At 38.1% G+C, this 16,006-nt stretch overlaps 1 protein-coding gene across 1 annotated transcript in view; it reads left to right on the top strand.

Moving 5' to 3' along the window:
• Positions 1 to 5,095: 5,095 nt before the first annotated feature.
• Positions 5,096 to 16,006, top strand: part of ACOT11 (acyl-CoA thioesterase 11) — a 106,273-nt gene continuing 95,362 nt past the window's right edge. Inside the window, exon 1 of the mRNA XM_053693434.1 lies at positions 5,096 to 5,229. The gene's annotated coding sequence lies outside the window, so the exon portion shown is untranslated. The remainder of the gene's footprint in view (positions 5,230 to 16,006) is intronic.

Below are 16,006 nucleotides of genomic sequence, written 5' to 3'. Positions count from 1 at the left end.
GTATATCTATGTGTGAGTGTATATGTCTGTATATCTTTGTGTGAGTGTATATGTCTGTATATCTTTGTGTGAGTGTATATGTCTGTATATCTTTGTGTGAGTGTATATGTCTGTATATCTTTGTGTGAGTGTATATGTCTGTATATCTATGTGTGAGTGTATATGTCTGTATATCTGTGAGTGTATATGTCTGTATATCTGTGAGTGTATATGTCTGTATATCTGTGAGTGTATATGTCTGTATATCTGTGAGTGTATATGTCTGTATATCTGTGAGTGTATATGTCTGTATATCTGTGAGTGTATATGTCTGTATATCTGTGAGTGTATATGTCTGTATATCTATCTGTGAGTGTATATGTCTGTATATCTATGTGTGAGTGTATATGTCTGTATATCTTTGTGTGAGTGTATCTATGTGTGAGTGTATATGTCTGTATATCTATGTGTGAGTGTATATGTCTGTATATCTTTGTGTGAGTGTATATGTCTGTATATGTATGTGTGAGTGTATATGTCTGTATATCTATGTGTGAGTGTATATGTCTGTATATCTGTGAGTGTATATGTCTGTATATCTGTGAGTGTATATGTCTGTATATCTGTGAGTGTATATGTCTGTATATCTGTGAGTGTATATGTCTGTATATCTATGTGTGAGTGTATATGTCTGCATATCTATGTGTGAGTGTATATGTCTGTATATCTATGTGTGAGTGTATATGTCTGTATATCTTTGTGTGAGTGTATCTTTGTGTGAGTGTATATGTCTGTATATCTATGTGTGAGTGTATATGTCTGTATATCTTTGTGTGAGTGTATATGTCTGTATATCTTTGTGTGAGTGTATATGTCTGTATATCTATGTGTGAGTGTATATGTCTGTATATCTATGTGTGAGTGTATATGTCTGTATATCTATGTGTGAGTGTATATGTCTGTATATCTATGTGTGAGTGTATATGTCTGTATATCTATGTGTGAGTGTATATGTCTGTATATCTATGTGTGAGTGTATATGTCTGTATATCTATGTGTGAGTGTATATGTCTGTATATCTGTGAGTGTATATGTCTGTATATCTGTGAGTGTATATGTCTGTATATCTGTGAGTGTATATGTCTGTATATCTATGTGTGAGTGTATATGTCTGTATATCTATGTGTGAGTGTATATGTCTGTATATCTATGTGTGAGTGTATATGTCTGTATATCTATGTGTGAGTGTATATGTCTGTATATCTATGTGTGAGTGTATATGTCTGTATATCTGTGAGTGTATATGTCTGTATATCTGTGAGTGTATATGTCTGTATATCTATGTGTGAGTGTATATGTCTGTATATGTATGTGTGAGTGTATATGTCTGTATATGTATATGTATGTGTGAGCGTATATGTCTGTATATGTATGTGTGAGTGTATATGTCTGTATATGTATATGTGAGTGTATATGTCTGTATATGTATGTGTGAGTGTATATGTCTGTATATCTATGTGTGAGTGTATATGTCTGTATATCTATGTGTGAGTGTATATGTCTGTATATGTATGTGTGAATGTATATGTCTGTATATCTATGTGTGAGTGTATATGTCTGTATATGTATGTGTGAGTGTATATGTCTGTATATCTATGTGTGAGTGTATATGTCTGTATATGTATGTGTGAATGTATATGTCTGTATATGTATGTGTGAATGTATATGTCTGTATATGTATGTGTGAGTGTATATGTCTGTATATCTATGTGTGAGTGTATATGTCTGTATATCTATGTGTGAGTGTATATGTCTGTATATCTATGTGTGAGTGTATATGTCTGTATATCTATGTGTGAGTGTATATGTCTGTATATCTTTGTGTGAGTGTATATGTCTGTATATCTTTGTGTGAGTGTATATGTCTGTATATCTTTGTGTGAGTGTATATGTCTGTATATCTATGTGTGAGTGTATATGTCTGTATATCTATGTGTGAGTGTATATGTCTGTATATCTATGTGTGAGTGTATATGTCTGTATATCTATGTGTGAGTGTATATGTCTGTATATCTGTGTGTGAGTGTATATGTCTGTATATCTGTGTGTGAGTGTATATGTCTGTATATCTATGTGTGAGTGTATATGTCTGTATATCTGTGTGTGAGTGTATATGTCTGTATATCTATGTGTGAGTGTATATGTCTGTATATCTATGTGTGAGTGTATATGTCTGTATATCTATGTGTGAGTGTATATGTCTGTATATCTATGTGTGAGTGTATATGTCTGTATATCTGTGTGTGAGTGTATATGTCTGTATATCTATGTGTGAGTGTATATGTCTGTATATCTATGTGTGAGTGCATATGTGTGTGTGAGTGTATATGTCTGTATATCTATGTGTGAGAGTCTATGTCTCTATATCTGTGAGTGTATATGTCTGTATATCTATGTGTGAGTGTATATGTCTGTATATCTATGTGTGAGTGTATATGTCTGTATATCTATGTGTGAGTGCATATGTGTGTGTGAGTGTATATGTCTGTATATCTATGTGTGAGAGTCTATGTCTCTATATCTGTGAGTGTATATGTCTGTATATCTATGTGTGAGTGTATATGTCTCTATATCTGTGAGTGTATATGTCTGTATATCTATGTGTGAGTGTATATGTCTGTATATCTGTGAGTGTATATGTCTGTATATCTGTATATGTCTGTATATCTATGTGTGAGTGTATATGTCTGTATATGTATGTGTGAGTGTATATGTCTGTATATGTATGTGTGAGTGTATATGTCTGTATATGTATATGTATGTGTGAGCGTATATGTCTGTATATGTATGTGTGAGTGTATATGTCTGTATATGTATATGTGAGTGTATATGTCTGTATATGTATGTGTGAGTGTATATGTCTGTATATCTATGTGTGAGTGTATATGTCTGTATATCTATGTGTGAGTGTATATGTCTGTATATGTATGTGTGAATGTATATGTCTGTATATCTATGTGTGAGTGTATATGTCTGTATATGTATGTGTGAGTGTATATGTCTGTATATCTATGTGTGAGTGTATATGTCTGTATATGTATGTGTGAATGTATATGTCTGTATATGTATGTGTGAATGTATATGTCTGTATATGTATGTGTGAGTGTATATGTCTGTATATCTATGTGTGAGTGTATATGTCTGTATATCTATGTGTGAGTGTATATGTCTGTATATCTATGTGTGAGTGTATATGTCTGTATATCTATGTGTGAGTGTATATGTCTGTATATCTATGTGTGAGTGTATATGTCTGTATATCTTTGTGTGAGTGTATATGTCTGTATATCTTTGTGTGAGTGTATATGTCTGTATATCTATGTGTGAGTGTATATGTCTGTATATCTATGTGTGAGTGTATATGTCTGTATATCTGTGTGTGAGTGTATATGTCTGTATATCTGTGTGTGAGTGTATATGTCTGTATATCTGTGTGTGAGTGTATATGTCTGTATATCTGTGTGTGAGTGTATATGTCTGTATATCTGTGTGTGAGTGTATATGTCTGTATATCTGTGTGTGAGTGTATATGTCTGTATATCTGTGTGTGAGTGTATATGTCTGTATATCTATGTGTGAGTGTATATGTCTGTATATCTATGTGTGAGTGTATATGTCTGTATATCTATGTGTGAGTGTATATGTCTGTATATCTATGTGTGAGTGTATATGTCTGTATATCTATGTGTGAGTGTATATGTCTGTATATCTGTGTGTGAGTGTATATGTCTGTATATCTATGTGTGAGTGTATATGTCTGTATATCTATGTGTGAGTGCATATGTGTGTGTGAGTGTATATGTCTGTATATCTATGTGTGAGAGTCTATGTCTCTATATCTGTGAGTGTATATGTCTGTATATCTATGTGTGAGTGTATATGTCTGTATATCTATGTGTGAGTGTATATGTCTGTATATCTATGTGTGAGTGCATATTTGTGTGTGAGTGTATATGTCTGTATATCTATGTGTGAGAGTCTATGTCTCTATATCTGTGAGTGTATATGTCTGTATATCTATGTGTGAGTGTATATGTCTCTATATCTGTGAGTGTATATGTCTGTATATCTATGTGTGAGTGTATATGTCTGTATATCTATGTGCGAGTGTATATGTCTGTATATCTATGTGTGAGTGCATATGTGTGTGTGAGTGTATATGTCTGTATATCTATGTGTGAGAGTCTATGTCTCTATATCTGTGAGTGTATATGTCTGTATATCTATGTGTGAGTGTATATGTCTGTATATCTGTGAGTGTATATGTCTGTATATCTGTATATGTCTGTATATCTATGTGTGAGTGTATATGTCTGTATATCTGTATATGTCTGTATATCTATGTGTGAGTGTATATGTCTGTATATCTGTATATGTCTGTATATCTATGTGTGAGTGTATATGTCTGTATATCTGTATATGTCTGTATATCTATGTGTGAGTGTATATGTCTGTATATCTATGTGTGAGTGTATATGTCTGTATATCTATGTGTGAGTGTATACGTCTGTATATCTGTGTGTGAGTGTATATGTCTGTATATCTGTGTGTGAGTGTATATGTCTGTATATCTGTGAGTGTATATGTCTGTATATCTGTGAGTGTATATGTCTGTATATCTGTGAGTGTATATGTCTGTATATCTGTGAGTGTATATGTCTGTATATCTATATGTGAGAGTCTATGTGTGTCTGGGTCAGTACAGTAACACGCCACTGTATACAGTTTCCTGGCATTAATGTTTGTGTGAGTCAAAGCATCGGCATGCATTTGGCTATTGCTCACTTACAATTCTCTGAGCTATGAACGCATTTTGTTTCACTGATACAGGAGTGACTAAATGATGTAGTGACAGATGTTTGCTATTTTACCCTTGCACAGTGAAATGTGTGCATGTGTTACACAGGGCTGTATGATTTTTATCTGTGTATAGATACTCAGCATCATTATACAGTGCAGGATCTTCTTTATCCTGAGCTTGTTGTGTATCAGTTTCACCTTCTCAGGTCACATGTTGCTTCAGTTTTCAGCGTCACTGTCTCTTTAAGGGATCCTACCCGCCTGCTCTGCCTGACTCAGGAAGTCTAGTGGAAGATGCGGGGGAGGGACAGCTAGGACAGGCTAAAAGCGACATCCCAGGGGACAGCTCGGTCCTGCAGCAGGTGACACTGGCCGGAGTGACAAGCTGAGGTACATTCCAGTGCTCTTATCTGCACCTATATCTGCTGTACTGTCCTTATCATGCACGGAACGTCTTATGCAATTCCTGCTGTCACTTCTTTTGTAACTTTTGTAAATAACCTTCCTACAGCTGCATTAAAACATTCCTTCATTTAATCAATATAACCCTATTAACTTCTGTGTAACTTCTCCTACTGCACCATAACTCTCTCTGTCTCCTATTGTACCATATAACACACCATATAACTCCTCCTATTGCTCCATATAACCATCCATATAACCCCTCCTATTGCTCCATATAACCATCCCTATAACTCCTCCTATTGCTCCATATAACTCTCCCTATAACCCCTCCTATTGCACCATATAACCCTCCCTATAACCCCTCCTATTGCACCATATAACCCTCCCTATAACCCCTCCTATTGCTCCATATAACTCTCCCTATAACTCCTCCTATTGCTCCATATAACTCTCCCTATAACCCCTCCTATTGCACCATATAACCCTCCCTATAACCCCTCCTATTGCACCATATAACCCTCCCTATAACCCCTCCTATTGCACCATATAACTCTCCCTATAACCCCTCCTATTGCTCCATATAACCATCCCTATAACCCCTCCTATTGCACCATATAACCCTCCCTATAACCCCTCCTATTGCACCATATAACCCTCCCTATAACCCCTCCTATTGCTCCATATAACTCTCCCTATAACTCCTCCTATGACACCATATAACCCTCCTTATAACTCCTCCTATTGCTCCATATAAACCATCCTATTACTCCTCCTATTGCTCCCTATAACTCCTCCTATTGCTCCATATAACCATCCCTATAACTCCTCCTATTGCACCATATAACTCTCCCTATAACTCCTCCTATGACACCATATAACCCTCCTTATAACTCCTCCTATTGCTCCATATAAACCATCCTATTACTCCTCCTATTGCTCCCTATAACTCCTATTGCTCCATATAACCATCCCTATAACTCCTCCTATTGCACCATATAACTCTCCCTATAACTCCTCCTATTGCACCATATAACTCTCCCTATCACTCCTCCTATGACACCATATAACTCTCCCTATAACTCATCCTATGACACCATATAACCCTCCTTATAACTCCTCCTATTGCTCCATATAAACCATCCTATTACTCCTCCTATTGCTCCCTATAACTCCTCCTATTGCTCCATATCAGGGATAGGCAAGGTGTCCGTACACGGACACTGGTGTCTGTGACAAGCCCTTGCAGTGTCCGCCACAACCTTAGTATAGCTTTTCTTTCTGATTTAAATAATAGGAATAAAAAAAATATGTAGTGTGAATAAAGTTAGTGGTTTGTCAGGAGACTGCTAGCAATATTGGGTGATAAGGTATGGAATAAATAAAGCCTGAGTAAAATACTGGATGTGTATCTGCATCTGTATAATAACATCCGGCTCTATACAAAGACACCGTAGTGACACTGGCACATGCGTATTGCCAGACAAGGGCTGGTTATAGGGTCAGTGGTATCTGCATTAGTATAATAACACCCAGCACTATATAATGACACAGTAGTGACACTGGCACATGGATATAGCCAGACAAGGGCTGGTTATAGGATCAGTGGTATCTGCATCAGTATAATAACACCCAGCACTATATAATGACACAGTAGTGACACTGGCACATGCGTATAGCCAGACAAGGGCTGGTTATAGGATCAGTGGTATCTGCATCAGTATAATAACACCCAGCGCTATATAATGACACAGTAGTGACACTGGCACATGGGTATAGCCAGAGGAGGGCTGGTTATAGAATCAGTGGTATCTGCATCAGTATAATAACACCCAGCACTATATAATGACACAGTAGTTACACTGGCACATGGGTATAGCCAGAGGAGGGCTGGTTATAGGATCAGTGGTATCTGCATTAGTATAATAACACCCAGCGCTATATAATGACACAGTAGTGACACTGGTACATGGGTATAGCCAGAGGAGGGCTGGTTAAAGAATCAGTGATATCTGCATCAGTATAATAACACCCATCACTATATAACACAGTAGTGACATTGGCACATGGGTATAGCCAGAGGAGGGCTGTTTATAGAATCAGTGGTATCTGCATCCGTATAATAACACCCAGCACTATATAATGACACAGTAGTGACACTGGTTCATGGGTATAGCCAGAGGAGGGCTGGTTATAGAATCAGTGGTATCTGCATCAGTATAATAACACCCAGCACTATATAACGACATAGTAGTGACACTGGCTCATGGATATAGCCAGAGGAGGGCTGGTTATAGTATCAGTGGTATCTGCATCAGTATAATAACACCCAGCACTATATATAATGACAAAGTAGTGACACTGGCACATGGGTATAGCCAGAGGAGGGCTGGTTATAGAATCAGTGGTATCTGCATCAGTATAATAACACCCAGCACTATATAATGACACAGTAGTGACACTGGCACATGGGTATAGCCAGAGGAGGGCTGGTTATAGGATCAGTGGTATCTGCATTAGTATAATAACACCCAGCGCTATATAATGACACAGTAGTGACACTGGCACATGGGTATAGCCAGAGGAGGGCTGGTTAAAGAATCAGTGATATCTGCATCAGTATAATAACACCCATCACTATATAACACAGTAGTGACATTGGCACATGGGTATAGCCAGAGGAGGGCTGTTTATAGAATCAGTAGTATCTGCATCAGTATAATAACACCCAGCACTATATAATGACACAGTAGTGACATTGGTTCATGGGTATAGCCAGAGGAGGGCTGGTTATAGAATCAGTGGTATCTGCATCAGTATAATAACACCCAGCACTATATAACGACATAGTAGTGACACTGGCTCATGGATATAGCCAGAGGAGGGCTGGTTATAGTATCAGTGGTATCTGCATCAGTATAATAACACCCAGCACTATATATAATGACACAGTAGTGACACTATTCTATAAGAGTAGGGGGCGCCCTAAATTGCAATTGTAACAGTGGTAAGATGTAATCCTATTATATACAGATTTCTAGCAATCAGATCAGAACAATCAAATGTAAGATACAATAGAAAAAATGAATATCATAAAAAATGTATTAGATAATAAATAATGAGATATAATGCCACAAAATATAGTGTGACACTTTATTCAACAAGTGAGCGACACTTGATATTAGTTGTAACAGTTCAGATTACTTAGTGGAAAGTCACTGTGTGGAGGACAGATATTATAGAGGCAGCAATCTGTAGAGAATCCGGCCGGGATCCCAAGAAGATGATCTACAAAACATAAAAGAGACAGATGCGCCACATGGCCCAATATTGTTTGTTCAGCGGGGTAGATATATTCTAGTGGTATCAATATTAACTCACAATCTAGGGAGCACTCCAGTTAGTGCAGCAGGAGCAGTCTGGGATTAATCACAGTCACCCAGCAGACCGACCTCTAGGGCAAAATAGTATGGTTCTGTGATGGAGATACAAGCAAAAACAAAAGTGCCTATATGGCCTAGTACTGTTTGAACCAGAGGATGGTGTTATGTATATTTGAAAATATACTCACAATTTGTATAGCATCTTCATTGATGCTAATCAGGCAGGAAGGGATCAATGCAGTCACCCAACAGACTATGGCAGGTTTTCACAGCAGGCAGAGCAACAGAGCTCTCAAGGATCAGGTTAGGTCCAAATGATACACAATAGCAAGTGTTTGAATAAAAAGTTGATACTTTACTTGATAAAACAAATAAAAACAAGCAATGCGTTTCTCAGCACACAGGCTGTTTCCTCAGGCATATTAAGCCTGAGGAAACAGCCTGTGTGCTGAGAAACGCGTCGCTTGTTCAAACAGTACTAGGCCATATAGGCACTTTTGTTTTTGCTTGTATCTCCATCACAGAACCATACTATTTTGCCCTAGAGGTCGGTCTGCTGGGTGACTGTGATTAATCCCAGACTGCTCCTGCTGCACTAACTGGAGTGCTCCCTAGATTGTGAGTTAATATTGATACCACTAGAATATATCTACCCCGCTGAACAAACAATATTGGGCCATGTGGCGCATCTGTCTCTTTTATGTTACAGTAGTGACACTAGCTCATGGATATAGCCAGAGGAGGACTGGTTATAGGATCAGTGGTATCTGCATCAGTATAATAACACTCAGCACTATACAAAGACACAGTAGTGACATTGGCACATGGATATAGCCTTAGGAGGGCTGGTTATAGGATCAGTGGTATCTGCATCAGTATAATAACACCAAGCACTATATAATGACACAGTAGTGACACTGGCACATGGATATAGCCAGAGGAGCGCTGGTTATAGGATCAGTGGTATCTGCATAAGTATAATAACACCCAGCACTATATAATGACACAGTAGTGACACTGGCTCATGGATATAGCCAGAGGAGGGCTGGTTATAGGATCAGTGGTATCTGCATCATGACCCCTCTAATAGGTACTTCCTTCACTAACGACACAACACGGAATATGGGTTACAAAGGCCGCAGCACTATAATAACACCCAGCACTATATAATGACACAGTAGTGACACTGGCTCATGGATATAGCCAGAGGAGGGCTGGTTATAGGATCAGTGGTATCTGCATCAGTATAATAACACTCTGCACTATACAAAGACACAGTAGTGACACTGGCACATGGATATAGCCAGAGGAGGGCTGGTTATAGGGTCAGTGGTATCTGCATCAGTATAATAACACCCAGCGCTATATAATGACACAGTAGTGACACTGGCTCATGGGTATAGCCAGAAGAGGGCTGGTTATAGGGTCAGTGGTATCTGCATCAGTATAATAACACCCAGCACTATATAATGACACAGTAGTGACACTGGCACATGGGTATAGCCAGAGGAGGGCTGGTTATAGGATCAGTGGTGTCTGCATCAGTATAATAACACCCAGCACTATATAATGACACAGTAGTGACACTGGCACATGCGTATAGCCAGAGGAGGGCTGGTTATAGGATCAGTGGTGTCTGCATCAGTATAATAACACTCTGCACTATACAAAGACACAGTAGTGACACTGGCACATGGATATAGCCAGAGGAGGGCAGGTTATAGGATCAGTGGGATCTGCATCAGTATAATAACAACAAACACTATAAAATAATGTTTTTAATTTCAAATGTACCTTGGTGTCCTTCACTAAGGTCTGTTCTTTGGAAAATGTCCGCCACAGCCTTTGTCTGTGTCTATCCCTGCTCCATATAACCATCCCTATAACTCCTCCTATTGCTCCATATAACCCTCCCTATAACTCCTATTGATCCATATAATCCTCCCTATAACTCCTCCTATTAATCCATATAACCCTCCCTATAACGCCTCCTATTGCTCCATATAACCCTCCCTATAACTCCTCCTATTGATCCATATAACCCTCCCTATAACGCCTCCTATTGCTCCATATAACCCTCCCTATAACTCCTCCTATTGCTCCATATAACCCTCCCTATAACTCCTCCTATTGATCCATATAACCCTCCCTATAACTCCTCCTATTAATCCATATAACCCTCCCTATAACTCCTTCTATTGCACCATATAACCCTCCCTATAACTCCTCCTATTGCACCATATACCACTCCCTATAACTCCTCCTATTGCACCATATAACACTCCCTATAACTCCTCCTATTGCACCATATAAAACTCCCTATAACTCCTCCTATTGCCCCATGTAACACTCCCTATAACTCCTTGTATTGCTCCATATAACCCTCTCTATAACTCCTTCTATTGCACCATATAACCCTCCCTATAACTCCTCCTATTGCTCTCTATAACACTCCCTATAACTCCTCCTATTGCACTATATACCACTCCCTATAACTCATCCTATTGCTCTATATAACACTCCCTATAACTCCTCCTATTGCACCATATAACCCTCTCTATAACGCCTCCTATTGCACCATATAACCCTCCCTATAACTCCTATTGCACCATATACCACTCCCTATAGCGCCTCCTATTGCACCATATAACCCTCCCTATAACTCCTCCTATTGCACCATATAACACTCCCTATAACTCCCCATATTGCACCATATAACACTCCCTATAACTCCTTCTATTGCACCATATAACCCTCCCTATAACGCCTCTTATTGCACCATATAACCCTCCCTATAACGCCTCCTATTGCACCATATAACCCTCCCTATAACGCCTTCTATTGCACCATATAACCATCCCTATAACTCCTTCTATTGCACCATATAACCCTCCCTATAACTCCTCTTATTGCACCATATAACCCTCCCTATAACGCCTCCTATTGCACCATATAACCCTCCCTATAACTCCTCCTATTGCACCATATAACCCTCCCTATAACGCCTCCTATTGCACCATATAACCATCCCTATAACTCCTTCTATTGCACCATATAACCCTCCCTATAACGCCTCCTATTGTGCTATATGTCTTTCCCTATAACTCCCCAGTTTATGCCAGTGGGTGAAATTCTGAAGCTCTGCAGGGCACCAACCAGGGGTACACTTATTACATAACACACTGACAGCCTGTGGCAGTATCCCAAAGCAAGACAAGGACTGCCGTAGTGTGATCCCAGGGCACAATAGTCTTATAGCCAGGAATGTGAGGTGTTGTGAGAGAGAGGTCTAACTAGGAGACTGTTGGGAGAATGTTTCAGGCAGTATAGGTGTAGGGTATACGGTATAGCAGCATTACAAAGGGCTCTATAGGTCAAGGGCATAAAACTCCCTAATATTCTTCCCCTTATCAAAATTAAGATTCATTCAGCAAACAAACTAAAACTATGGAGTTCCCCTGACGCTCGTTTCATAAGATGGCGTTTTATTTTATAACTGTATATAGCCTGATACTTCTATATATGTCACTTAAAGGGACAGTATACACCAATTTTTATTTAACTGCATGTAATAGACACTACTATAAATATGCACAGATACTGATATAAAAATCCAGTATAAAAACTTTTAAAAACTTACTTAGAAGCTCCCAATTTACCACTGTTGATAAGGTTAGACTGGGACACCCACTGAAAGGGGCTGAGAGTAGCCCCTCCCCTATCCCTGCATATGAAAAGACCCATTATACAAACAGAAGCAATTTTAAGTCTGTATACATCAGTATACATCTAAAATGTTGGGGCTTGGTTAGGAGTCTGGAACTCAGCACAATGTTTATAGCAAAACTATAAAAAAAAAAAAAAAAACCTGTATGGGCTATATAAATGGATCATCTACAAAACATTTATGCAAAGAAAAATATAGTGTACAATGTCCATTTAAGGATAGTGCTTAATACTATTACAAGACTTATACCTGGTTACCAGAAAAATATTAAAGGGACACTAAACCGAAATTTTTCTTTCGTGATTCAGATAGAGCAAGACATTTTAAGCAACTTTCTAATTTACTCCTATTATCAAATTTTCTTTATTCTCTTGGTATCTTTATTTGAAATGCAAGAATGTAAGTTTAGATGCCGGACCATTTTTGGTGAACAACCTGGGTTGTCCTTGCTTATTGGTGGATAAATTCATCCACCAATAAAAAAGTGTTGTCCAGAGTCTGAACCAAGAAAAAAAGCTTATATGCATTATTTTTCAAATAAAGATAGCAAGAGAACGAAGAAAAAATAATAGGAGTAAATTAGAAAGTTGCTTAAAAGTGCATGCTTTATCTGAATCAAAAAAGAAAAATTTTGGGTTCAGTGTCCCTTTAATTAAGCTTCACTCAAAATAAAGAAGTAATTTTAAGTAATACTTACAAATATAAATATATATATACATCCAAGAGGAACAACACAATCTCACAGAAATGTAAAGTGCCACGGTGCACTGCAAAGTGTATCCAGTTCAGTCCCAAAGCACAGGCACTCAGTGGTCTTGAGTAAAAAATCAAGTTTAAAGTGAAGGTAAAGTAAAACGTACTGTATCAAAGAAATCAATATCTCATTGCAAAATAATAGCACTTTAATTCATCATTATTTATGTACCTCAATCTAACTTTAAATATCTTTGATTATTATCCTCGATCCGTCTCCCAGTAAATCAACCCGTTATTTCTTTTTTTTTCTAGACAACGATCACGTTGTTTGAATAGCCAATTGTTTCTCTGGCCGTTAGGCGGCCGTCAATTGACGTCAGCAAGGTTTAGTTAAGTATGCGCATTCTGTAGGTAACGGCATGAAAAATAAAGATAAAAATATACCGAAATAATTACATTTTTTGGAGAAAAAAAACCTAGCGACTGGATTTAACTGAGTATAAGGTACATAAAAACAATTGCTACTTAACAAAACTTTACCTTCACTTTAAATAATAATAAATAAAAATAATTTTTTCTCAAGACCACTGAATGCCTGTGCTTTGGGATGGAAATACACACACATACAAATTTTTATGGTATATATATATATATATATATAGCTATGATTACGCCTTGAGTGGCGAAACATGTCAGCAGCAGCCATTGTTTGTCAAGTAATACTTGTGATTTTCCATTGATCGTGTACAACATGGATTTTTAAACTAATAAATCGAGGTTGGAATTGGAGATACCTGCTTGCATCTTGTTTTTCTTTATATATATATATATATACTTACCATTGAGATCCCCTCTCCAGAGGGGCGTGGACAGAATTATCCTCTACCCTCATTTACCATAAAAATTTATAGTAGGACACCACTCCTTCCTTCCTACTTCTGTCCAGCCTTCTAGATGGACAGGGCTAGGAGTCCCTCTCCGTTTCTACCTTCTGGGCTGCAAGATTTTTTCCCTTTGTGCATATTGTATACTTGGCTGCATATTTCCTTGCGGTTTCCTTGTGAGGGCCGCCATGTTACTGTGATGTCATTGGTAAGGGATGTCGCGGGGGGCCGTGAATGAGGGCTGTCATCACGCGCACTTCCTTCAAAGCCTCGGCACAGCCTTTAACAGAGAGTGTTTCTCCTTCCCCATGAAAATACTGATACTTCCATTCAGTTTTGTAAACCGGCATAGTTGAATCTTCATTCCAGTAAGTGCTATAGCACTTGTTTTTGGCACGCAAAAAAGAAAAAGGGTATAAATTTGTTTTAGAAACTTCTGGGGCTTAATATATTTCGTTATGTGTTCAGCATTAACATGGAGGATGAGAATGATCAGTCTCAACTCCAGCCTCAAGCCGTTTTAGCCCAGGAGGAATCAGGGGCAACTATAAGGTATAAATTGTTTTCTATGTGTGTATCTTGAATGCATTATGTACATAATATTTATTTATTTATGGCTGGTTATGCTTTTTCTTAGTGATACAACCCAGACTATGCCCACTTGTTCCCTTCGTGCTAATCCTTGCTGGCAAGACAAGAAACTTTATAAAGTGTGTATTGTGCAGATTTATGGTGGAAGCTTTTCAGAATCACCTGAGGGTTCTGTGAATAATTTGCTAAATGCTTATTGTGCCTCTGATGGTGAAGATTTAAAATCTGACCTTCCTATGGAGTTTATTAAAGGGATTAAGAGTTCCCTGGGCATTGAAAATGAACAGTCTCAGGGACCATCTGATTGGTTTAATACAGATTCAACCCCAGATCAGTCCTTTCCTGTTTCTGATAACCTGAAGTCTATATATTTGAACGTCTTTTCAAAGCCAGATAAAGTCTGCTGTTCCTGATAAAATATATAAGAATGTTCAATTGGAAAATAATTTGCATACCCAATTTGTTTCCCCTCCTAAAATTGGTGCTGCAATCGCTAGACTCTCAAAAAAGATGATTTTTCCTGTGGATGATGCAGGATCATTTAAAGATGCCATGGATAAAAAAATGGAGCAAAATTTAAAGAGACTTTATCTTCAACAATGGGCCTTATTTCATGCTCTTTTTTTCTACCCTTAAAGTTTCTGAGGTGTGGTCTTCTAACTTGTCTCATGCTTTGCAAGAAAATGAAAATGTAACATCTTTTCTTTCAGCTTTAAAAATGGTTACTTCCTTCTGTTTATCAGCTTCTGCCAATATTTTGCAACTTAATGCTAAATCCATGGCTACTGCATATCTTGTAAGAAGGGCCCTATGGCTACGACATTGGGAGGCAAACCCAGGTTCCAAGATGAATTTGCTGAGTTCTCCCTTTGAAGGGGATATGTTGTTTGGCAAGCAATTAGAAGCACTGAAGAAGCACTGATATCTAAAAGAACAGGAGTTAAGAGTAATTTTCTCCCAGAGGTTACCAGAGGCTGTAGAGGGTTTTCTTTTGCCCACAGGCAACATGGTCAGTATCAAAATTTTAAAGTAAAGAAGGAAGATCTAAATTTCAGTGTAGATGCAGGGGACGTGGTAAGTCCTTTCCTTCCTTTCAGTCTAGAAAACAATGATGGTGGGTCATCCCAGACCTGGCCACTAGAAGGAAGGCTACACAATTTCAGAGAGCTCTGGGTATCCACTATATCAGTCTGATGGGTTTTGGAAATTCTTCTATCAGGGTATCATCTGGAGTTCAAAAAGAAACCAGCTCTGCCATCCTTGGTAAATTCTCCACTCCCGAGAGATCCTATAAAACTGAAGGTAATTCACAAGGTTATCAGCAAACTTATGTACGACAATGTTATCCAACAGGTACCAATTCAAGCTCAAGACAAAGGGTTTTATTCACCTCTCTTTCTGGTAAAAAAGAACAGTTCCTGGAGGCCTGTTCTGGATCTTCGTGTTCTCAATACTTTTCTAAAAGTTCAAAGCTTCAAGATGGA

Source organism: Bombina bombina, chromosome 10 (genome assembly GCF_027579735.1).
Source record: "Bombina bombina isolate aBomBom1 chromosome 10, aBomBom1.pri, whole genome shotgun sequence".
NCBI lineage: Eukaryota > Metazoa > Chordata > Amphibia > Anura > Bombinatoridae > Bombina > Bombina bombina.
The sequence above is the reverse complement of the archived record's forward strand: the minus strand, read 5'-3'. Positions and strand labels throughout refer to the sequence as shown.